The 10,519-nt window shown below is 44.0% G+C and overlaps 1 long non-coding RNA gene across 1 annotated transcript; it reads right to left on the bottom strand.

The window, feature by feature from the left end:
- Nucleotides 1–728: 728 nt before the first annotated feature.
- LOC138447264 (uncharacterized) lies at nucleotides 729–6,364 on the bottom strand. The gene is made up of 2 exons (XR_011259757.1): nucleotides 6,053–6,364; nucleotides 729–1,855 (listed from the first exon to the last, which is right to left on the bottom strand). It is a non-coding gene; the product is annotated as an uncharacterized lncRNA (long non-coding RNA).
- Nucleotides 6,365–10,519: the final 4,155 nt, after the last annotated feature.

Below are 10,519 nucleotides of genomic sequence, written 5' to 3'. Positions count from 1 at the left end.
AGTTCAAAACAGGCAAAACTCTTCTCTAGTTACCAGGCTTGGGAAAGCCCCTAAGGTGTTCCTGTGGTGCTGGTAATGCTTCAGTTTTTTTTTAACTGTGTCGTGGTTATACAGAGTTACTCACTTTGCAAAAAGTCATTGTGTTGTGTACTTACGACTGGTGTGGTTTCATAGATACATATACATATATGTATTTCACTTCAATAAAATTTTCATTTAAAAAATCTTGCTGGAATTCTTAATGGAGTTACATAAATTTATAGATTAATTTGGGAGAGAACTGACATCTTAGAATGACTAAGTCATCTCATCCATGGCCCGGTTGCTAAAACTTTATTAGGAGGGATATTTGTCATTAGGCATATAGGTCTGTAGTTTTTTCTCTTCATTGTTGCTGTTTTTCTTGCAGTGTCTGAATTCAATATCAGGGTAATGCTGGCCTCAAGGAGAGGGAGGGGGAGTATTCACTCCTTTTCATATTTCTGAAAGAGTTTGTCAAGAATTTGCATCATATCTTCCTTAAACATGGGAGAATTCCCCAGTGAAGCTATCTGGGTCTGAAGTTTTCTCCATGCGGTGATTTTTTTTTTTTAAAACATGTTTTAATTTTATTTCTCTCCCAAGCAAATAGGAGAATAACCTAATAGGAGAATATCCTCCTAGCCTACAACACAGTCCCCCACTTTGCCCCGAGAGTGCTGGAGGTTTCATGCAGTCACTTGTGTCTCTTTTCTTTTTCTAATTTATTTATTTTTTAATTGAAGGATAATTGCTTTACAGAATTGTATTGGCTTCTGCCAAACACCACCATGAATCAGCCATCGGTATACATATGTCCCCTCCCTCTTGAACCTCCCTCCCACCTCCCTCCCCATCCCACCCAGCCAAGTCATTTTTAACTTCAGATTCTATTTCTTTAACAGATATAAGGCTATTCTGGTTATCTGTTTCCTCTTGAGTGAGCTTTGGTGATTTGTATCTTTCAAGAAATTTGTCCAGGGAGTTCCCAGGTGGCCTAGCAGTTAGGATCCGGGCTTTCATTTCTTTAGCCTGGGTTCAATCTCTGGTAGGGGAAGTGAGATCTCCAGAAGCTGTGCAGCAGGACCAAAAAGAAAGAAAAAGGAATCTGTCCATTTCATCTAAGTTGTCAACTTCATTGGCATAAAGATGAATAATCTTACTATCTATTTATTATCTTATTATCTACTTGTCTAAACAATCTGTAGAAATGTCAACTCTCTCATCTCTATTTTGATGACTTCCATCTTCTATTTCTTGCTGAGTATTGGGCTAAAGATTTTTCAATTTTATCAATCTTCTCAGAGAACCAGCTTTTGGTTTCATTAATTTTTTCTATTGTCTTTCTTTTTTATAGTTTATTGGGTTTCACTCTGTCTTTATTCTTTCCTTTCTTCTGATTACTTTGGGTTTAATTTGCTCTTCTTTTTCTGTACTCTTAAGGTGGGAGGCCAAGATAATTGACCTGAGACAACTAGATTAATGGAATAGAATGGAATCCAAAAACAGACCTGTACATACATGCACAACTGATTTTTTTAAATAAAAGTGAAAAGAAAAGGAGAGTCTTTTCAACAAATGGTACTAGGACGGTTTAGATAGCCATATGCAAACAAAAGAAGGTACTTCCCCGGTGACTCAGCAGTAGGGAATCCACCTGTAATACAGGAAACGCAGGTTCGATCCCTGGGTTGGGAAGACCCCCTGGAGGAGGGCGGGGCAACCCACTCCAGTATTCTTGCCTGGAGAATCCCATGGACAGAGGAGCCTGGCGGGCTACAGTCCATAGCGTCACAAAGAGTTGGGACACAACTGAAGCAACTGAACATGCACATATCTGAGAAAAAAGAAGAGAGAGAATTTTGACTTCTATCTCACAACATATACAAAATGAACTCAAATGTATCATAGACTTACTGTAAAACTTTAAACACTAACATTTTTAGAAGAAACCATAGGAGAAAGCATTTGTGATCTTGTAGTAGGCAAAGATTTCCTAGTTGCTGTTTGAAAAAGTTGTACATTCTTTCTTTTTTTATTCTTCTGGGGTTTACTTCTCACACATTACTGTGTATATTCACCTTCATTTAACTTCTTAAGCTTATCCATACCTATTTCTTTTCTCCCAAAGAAATGTGTACCAGACACTTTTCACTAGCTCTGGTCTTTTTTTTTTTCCTACTCTTGGTATTGTCTGGAGCTTGAGTAATGATTTATTATATTCTTTTTCTTTTTTGGCCATCAATTATTTAGCTAGCAAAGAACTTGACTACTTTTATTTCCATGCCATATATTTCAAAACATTCTCTGGCTTAATTTTTCTCTTTGCTGGAGAACTGCCTCCAGCAATGTCTTCAGAGGAGGTCTTTGTGTGGGAAACTTTCTGAGGGTCTCCTAGAGCACCTGATACTATCTTCAATTCATTCCTTCATTCCTCTGGCCCTTTGCTGGTGGGTCAGTGGTAAAGAATCCCCTTGACAATGTGGGAAACATGGGTTTGGTCCTTGATCCGGGAAGACCCTGCATACCACAGAGCAACTAAACCCATGCTATTGAGACTGTTCCCTAGAGTCTGTGCTCCATAACTAGAGAAACCACTGCAATAAGCCCAAGTACTGCAACTAGAGAGTGGCCGCTGCTTGTCGCAACTAGAGAAAAGCCCAGGTAACTTAACCAGATGTAAAATTCCAGGGTCAAAGTTCCTTTCTTTCCACATTTCAGAAACATCTCTCTAGTGTCCTCTTGCATCCTACTGAGGATTTTGACATCAGCCTACAATTGTCCCAGTAGAGATTATCTTCTTTCCTCTCTGGAGTTCTCCATGAACAAAAAACCATGAGCTTTGTTCATGACTTCATGTTTAACGCCTAGATCAGTGCCCAGCCCAGTCCTTCAAGTCAGCATTTGCTGGATGAATGAATTTATACATACTATTCTGCCTCCAGGATTAGTATTATTGGCAGTTGTGTGCTTACACTGGGGAGCAAGGGAGGCAGTTGTGATTTGACAAGAAACTGCATTTGGACTTCCCTGGTGGTCCAGCGGTTAAGACTCTGTGCTTAACCAATGCAGGGGGCCCCAGTTTTGATCCCTGTTCAGGGAACTAGATTCCCTAAGACCCAACACAGCCAAATAAATTTAGAGAAAGAAAAGAAAGCCACTTAGAAGCCTCAACTAGTCTTCTGATGCTTATAATTACGAATTGAAAGTGCGGCCTCCTGGTTCAATTTCAATGTTCAAGAAGTAGAGGACAAGAATTAATGGAAAAGAAATTTTCTCCCCCTTCTCCCTCCTGCACAGGGATTTATCATTCCAGCAACTCCTTCCCTATGTTCCTTCTCTGTTATTCTTTGTATCTGTATCAAGAACGTTGTCTCTGACCAAAGTGGAGAGTGAGTAGGAGCTGGGGACATGGACAAAGGAGGTGAGAAATTAGGCTGGCAGTTAGAGAATCTGAAAGAGGATTTCTGTAAAAATCTTCGTGTTCCCAATTTATATTCCTAAAACTCTACCCTGGCATTAGGTGTCTCCTATTTCCTTCCAGCTGGAATGTACCTTCTTCTCAGCCTATTCAACATCTACTTGCCTACAGCTCAGACGTTACCTCCACATGCCTGAGACAAAGATTAGGAACTCATCTACACATTATATTTGAGTCCCTATCTGCTTGGTAATAAAGACATGTTTCATCTCAGCCAAGTAATAGCATGTAATATTTGCAAGAGACCTCAGGGAAGGCATGATCTGCCCCCCAACTAGGGCTGGCAGTTTCTCAGCCCTGCATAGTAGAATCAAACCCCAGACCAGTTAGATCCAAAACCCTGGAGGCTGGGTTTAGGCACAGAAACCTGTGAAAGCTTCCTAGCTGAGTTTATGTGCAGCCAGGACTGAGTGTCACTGCTCCAGCATCCTGACTAGCGGATACCCAGGAGGCACCATAGTGCAGCAGAATATAGCACAAAACGTAATGACTTGGGTTTTCGCGTTCAAACCACACCAAGCTCAGAGACTTTCTGGGTGTGTGATAAGAGACAAATCAATATCTCTGTGTTTCAGTTTCCATATATATAAAGTGGGAATTTGAAAATACACCATCAGATCTAACTTCAGAATATACTTGGGCATCCAGACTTCCATTAAGTACATTTTTAAATGCATAGGAAATTGCTTATTGCTGCTGCTGCTAAGTCGCTTCAGTCATGTCCGACTCTGCATGACCCCATAGACGGCAGCCCACCAGCCTCCTCCGTCCATGGGATTTTCCAGGCAAGAGTGGGTTGCCATTGCCTTCTCCAGTTGTTTACACAATCGCTTATAGAATTTACAATCTGGGACTTTCCTGGTGGTCCAGTGGTTACGAATCTGCCTGCCAAAGCAGGGGACATGGGTTCAATCCGTGGTCCAGGAAGATCCCACATGCCTCAGGGACACTAAGCCCTTGAGCCACAGCTACTGAGCCTGTAGCTCTAGAGCTGGTGAGCCGCAACAGGCGAGGCAGGCACAATGAGAGGCCCACCCACTGAAATAAGAGAAATAAGCTGGCACACAGCAGCAAAGACTCAGTGCAGCCAAAAATAAACAAATCTTAAAAAATAACTTACAGTCTTTCTACCTACCTATACATATATTGCTCTGTGAGCAAGAGGAAAGTAATTTGAAAGCCAACATTTAAAAAAATAAACACAATAAAATGGAGATAGTAAAAAAATGCCATCCTCTTAAGGTGAGGGATCCAGGAGGGAACCAGAAAAAAAAGAACTCAGCAGGATGCTGGTACATCGCTAGTACTCAGTGTGATAGCTGGCCTTCAAGATGACCCCAAGGATTCCCAGCACCTTGTACTCATGTCTCTGGGTAGTCTCTTCCCGCAGTGAAATCATAGGAGTAACAGACTGCGACTTCTGACGCTAGGTCCGGAAAAACATTGCCCCTTCCTCTGTTTCTCAGATCACTTGCTGTGGTGAAAGATAGTTGGGAGAGGCCCACAGTGGGGGACCCGAGGCCTCCTGCTAGCAACCAGGTGAGGAGCCATCTCAAAGCAATCTGCCAGCCCCAATTAAGCCTTTAGACGACTGCAGCCCCACCTAGGATCCTGACCACAGCCTCAGGAGAGATCCCACGCCAGAATCACTCTCCTGTGCCTCTTCTCAATTCCTGACTCATATAAACTGTGTAAGTTAATAAATATTTATTGTTTTAGGCCGCTATGTTTTGGATAACTTGTTTTGCAGCAATAGATGAGCGAAACACCCAGCAAATCTATTGTCATTATTATTATAAAACACTTCCTAATTTTGAGTTGAAATCCATTCTCTCATAATCTCCCCCCTCTCTTCCAGTTCCGTTTTTTTTTTTTTTTTTTTTTTCAAGCCACAGAGAGAGAATACCATCTTTCTTCCGCATGGTCAAAATGCTCAGTGACTGTTTTCAGGCCTACCACTTAATTAATCAGACCTTAGCTGAAGAACAGCCCCCATGCCAGGCTCTAGGGTTGCAAAGAGGAGTAGGCTGGGGACTCCACGCAGCCAACATCCCTCCTTGTGCATGAAGAAAACTGACTTCCAAATGCAGGGGGGGAGGTCCCAGTGGAGGCATGGCTGGTTCTACTTCGAGAGATGAGGGAAGACTTCTCAGAAGAAGCATCGGGAGCTGATGCCTAAACGATAAATAGGAGTTCACCTGGGAGAAGAAGGGGAAAGCTGGGACTTTGCTGGCAGTGCAGTGGTTTAAACTTTGTGCCTCCAAGGCAGGCGGGGGCGGGGGGTGCAGGTTTGATTTCTGATCAGGGAACTAAGATCCCACATGTCTCAGGGTGTAGCCAAAAAAAAAAAACAGGAAAAGGCCTTCCAAGCTGAAGTTACAGGCAACAGTCCCCCACTACCCCCATCCCTTCATGCCTCCACCTAGACCCTTTCTCCTCCATGACACTCATCCCCTCTTGTCCTGTGGGTGCAGTTCCTGCACCCTCCACCACCCCTCCTCCCACAACCAGCAATCTTAGCAGTTCCATTCAGGACACACCCTTTCCTCTCACCGGTGGGACATCCAGACAGAGCCAAGCCTCCTCCAGGGTGGTCTGGCCAGCATGCGGTCCATTCAGCCATTCCCTTTCTTTTTCTGGAAGTTCCACTGGGGCCAGAACTGCCTGAGGTTTTCCTGGCTCCCACATCCTCCAGCTGACTCACGACAGGCCTGCGGGGCTCTGGAAGACTCAGTCCCCTTTTCACAAGTGCTCCTGTGCAAGCGCGTCTCACTCAACTTTGTCCTTCCGCTGTTGTTTTGTTTTTACAACTTTTCCTGGGTATTTTGGAGTTTGATCATTTGATCTACACAAACTGCTAATCTCAGCTCCTCCTAGTTGGCAGGGGTCACAGGGAAGCAAACTGGACCACAAAAGCTCACTTCAGAATACACCCTGGAAACAGAAACCCTCTGTCATTCTAAGGCCCTTGTGGTTAGGGGTGATTCAGGCTGACTGCTGCTCCAACCAGCCTTCAAAGATCTCGCCGGATAAGAGGCTGTCTCGGATTCGAGAATGCCTTCAATGAGGGAAAAGTCCAAGAGGCAGGCTGTGAGCCGTGATGCTTTGCAGACGGAAGGAAATTGGAAGGGGATGTTTGTCTAGTTCCCCACTTTTCCCACCTTCCCCAGTCAGGGAGAATTGGGCCATTGTCTAGGTAGAACGTTTGGCTTGTTTATATCTTCTTAGGCCCAGTTTGGTACAAGGTTTTCACTCAGTTTTTCTTCTACCCAAAAAATGACCACAGGAAGGGGCTGACCTTCCTTTGACAAGCGTCGAATCCATATTCTCTTTCTCTGTTTCTCTGCCTTTTCTATCACCAGCTTCTAACAGAAAATAAGAGCAAGCTACCCCTTTGCTCCCATCAAGGCAGCATTTACTCATTCATTCAACTAGTGTTTACTGAGTACCTACTATGTGTCGGGCATTGTTCTCAGTTCAGTTCAGTTCAGTCGCTCAGTCATGTCTGACTCTTTGTGACCCCGTGAATCACAGCACGCCAGGCCTCCCTGTCCATCACCAACTCCCAGAGTTCACTCAAACTCATGTCCATCGAGTCGGTGATGCCACCCAACCATCTCATCCTGTCGTCCCCTTCTCCTCCTGCCCCCAGCCCCTCCCAGCATCAGGGTCTTTTCCAATGAGTCAGCTCTTTGCATGAGGTGGCCAAAGTACTGGAGTTTCAGCTTCAGCATCAGTCCTTCCAAAGAACACCCAGGACTGATCTCCTTTAGGATGGATCAACTTTCAGTCCAAGGGACTCTTAAGACTCTTCTCCAACACCACAGTTCAAAAGCATCAATTCTTCAGCGCTCAGCCTTCACAGTCCAGCTCTCACATCAGTACATGACCACTGGAAAAACCACAGCCTTGACTAGACAGACCTTAGTCGGCAAAGTAATATCTCTGCTTTTGAATATGCTATCTAGGTTGGTCATAACTTTCCTTCCAAGGAGTGTCTTTTAATTTCATGGCTGCAATCACCATCTGCAGTGATTTTGGAGCCCCAAAAAATAAAGTCTCACACTGTTTCCACTGTTTCCCCATCTATTTCCCATGAAGTGATGGGACCAGATGCCATGATCTTTGTTTTCTGAATGTTGAGCTTTAAGCCAGCTTTTTCACTCTCCTCTTTCACTTTCATTAAGAGGCTTTTTAGCTCCTCTTCACTTTCTGCCATAAGGGTGGTGTCATCTGCATATCTGAGGTTATTGATATTTCTCCTGGCAATCTTGATTCCAGCTTGTGTTTCTTCCAGCCCAGCATTTCTCATGATGTACTCTACCTATAAGTTAAATAAGTAGGGTGATAATATACAGCCTTGACGTACTTCTTTTCCTGTTTGGAACCAGTCTGTTATTCCATGTCCAGTTCTAACTGTTGCTCCCTGACCTGCATATAGGTTTCTCAAGAGGCAGGTTAGGTGGTCCGGTGTTCCCATCTCTTTCAGAATTTTCCACAGTTTCTTGTGATCCACACAGTCAAAGGCTTTGGTATAGTCAATAAAGCAGAAATAGATGTTTTTCTGGAACTCTCTTGGTTTTTCCATGATCCAGAGGATGTTGGCAATTTGGTCTCTGGTTCCTCTGCCTTTTCTAAAACCAGCTTGAACATCTGGAAGTTCACAGTTCATGTATTGCTGAAGCCTGGCTTGGAGAATTTTGAGCATTACTTTACTAGCGTGTGAGATGAGTGTAATTGTGCAGTAGTTTGAGCATTCTTTGGCATTTCCTTTCTTTGGGATTGGAATGAAAAGTGACCTTTTCCAATCCTGTGGCCACTGCTGAGTTTTCCAAATTCGCTGGCATCTTGAGTGCTAGCTATTCTATTGTGAAAGACACAATCTCTGGCGTCTAAAGGTCACAGTTCTGGGACGGGGAACAGAGACACTCACTTGCCCTTATATTAATCCAACCCTTACTCCTTTCAGTGCCACCCCACCAGTCTTAACTGCTGCTTGACCTTGCGCCAGACCCCAATAAGGAATTGGGGTAACAGCATAACAAAGTTTCAACTTAGCTTGAAATATGGAATTTCAAATGAAAAAAATTCCAAATTAATAAATATCATTCTGCCCACTTCTCTCTTTTTTTTTAAATAAGCAGTTTTCTTTTATCTAGAAATATTTTATTTATTTTTGGCTGCACTGGATCTTCATGCCCTGGTGCTCGAGGGCTTCTCACTGCGGTGGCTTCTCCTCTTGCAGAGCGCAGGCTCTCGAGCGTGTGGGCTTCAGCAGTTGAGGCTCTTGTGCTCTAGAGCACGGGCTCCGTAGTTGTGGCACACGGGCTTCGTTGCCCCGAGGCATGTGAAATCTTCCGGGTCCAGGGATCCAACCCATGTCCCTGTCATCGGCAGGCAGATTCTCAACCACTGGACCACCAGGGAAGACCTCTCCCATTTGTGTGTTGTCTTCTTTCTCCTGGTACTTCTTAGGAGTGTCCAGTGTGAAACAGGCCACATCAGACCCAGGAAAGAAAGGAGAATGTGATCTGTTTCATTACATAAGGCAGCGGTTGTGGGCCTCTGACCAGCAGCATCCGTGTCCACTGGGACCTTGTCACAACTCCTAGGTTCCTACCCCAGAACCTGCCAGAGCTGAAACTCTGCACTGTGGCTGGGCAATCTGTTTTAAGAAGTCCTCCAGGTGATTCCATTACATTCAAGTTTAAAAAACTACTGATATAAAAATGAAAAAAAAATGCTCATGAATAGACCTCTTAAATTTGGTTCTCAGTAGACTGAATAGATATTAGATTTGGCATAGACACTGCTTTATTCCGTGAGGGATGTTCACTATAAACAGTTCTAGAGGGACGTTCACGTGTACATGATTCTGAGGAGGAAGTTCCATGACAGTGTGCTCAAAAGCAGGCAAGAGTTTTAGAAAAGTGCCCATGTCATTTTAAGGAGCCAGTCTCAGGGCAGATGAACCCAAGATGGTGTTGCCAAGTCTGTGGTGTGTTCTGACCTTGAGTGTCTTTTTAAGCTTGGTCATATATTTCAGAGAGTCAGGACAGCTGTCATGGAGGTGTCTTATTATAGCCATTTTCAAGTTTTTCTGTCACCTCAAGTGATTTTATTTAAAAAAGAAACACAGTCAGTCCAATGTGGATATTATTAGCAGGCTTTGCGGAGGGGCTGATGGACTTTTTCATCCCCTAGGGCTGCTGTTGGCCCCTCCTTCTACTTCCCGATCCACACTGGGAAGTCTCTTGCTCCTCAACCCAGACCACTGCAGCCTCCATCTGGACTCAAAGCATGGAGCTACCACTGTTGCAGATGCACCTGGCCCAGCTGCATGGACATAGCCCCTTTGGGCCTCCCTGGGGTTTAAAAGGAAGGTAAACACAGATGTGACAGGTGAGCAGCAGGAAGGCCAGGTGCACTGAGATTTCATAGAGGCAGGAAGTGTCCATGCTGTGAGATATCATGGTGATAGTTTACCTAACAACAATCATAAGGCAATTCTTACCACTGGATCTGGAGAGCCCCCTGCCCCCTACCCAGATGGGAATGGTCTTCTTCAACTGAAAACGTGGCCAGTTTCATGAATGGGCTCCTTTAATCAGATGCAAGAGGTTGCAAGCTTCCAATTAAGGAGCATCCCTATGTCAGTCAGAAAATGTCACCTTCTAAAACCAAAGTGAATTTTGAATTATGTGTATAAAGCATGCTAGATAGTGACTTGCAAATGCATTTCTGAGTTTTCTCCAATACTGGCAAGGATATACTTCCCTGGTGGTCCAGTAGTTAAGGCTTGGAGCTTCCACTGCTGGGGGCACATGTTCAATCCCTGATTGAGATGCTAAGATCCTGAACGGTTCAGGCAAAAAAAGAAAAAAGAAAAAAATCGTTATCAGCAAGGAGGACTAAAATATAACATAAGTTGTGATTCAGTCATTGCAGTGGATATGAGTTAATTCACCTGTGGTGTAGAGGACATTTGCCAATGTTCGTGACTGCCTACTATAAAGCTCT

This window comes from Ovis canadensis, chromosome 11 (genome assembly GCF_042477335.2).
Source record: "Ovis canadensis isolate MfBH-ARS-UI-01 breed Bighorn chromosome 11, ARS-UI_OviCan_v2, whole genome shotgun sequence".
NCBI lineage: Eukaryota > Metazoa > Chordata > Mammalia > Artiodactyla > Bovidae > Ovis > Ovis canadensis.
Note: the sequence above shows the minus strand (reverse complement) of the source record. Positions and strands in the feature narration are given on the sequence as shown.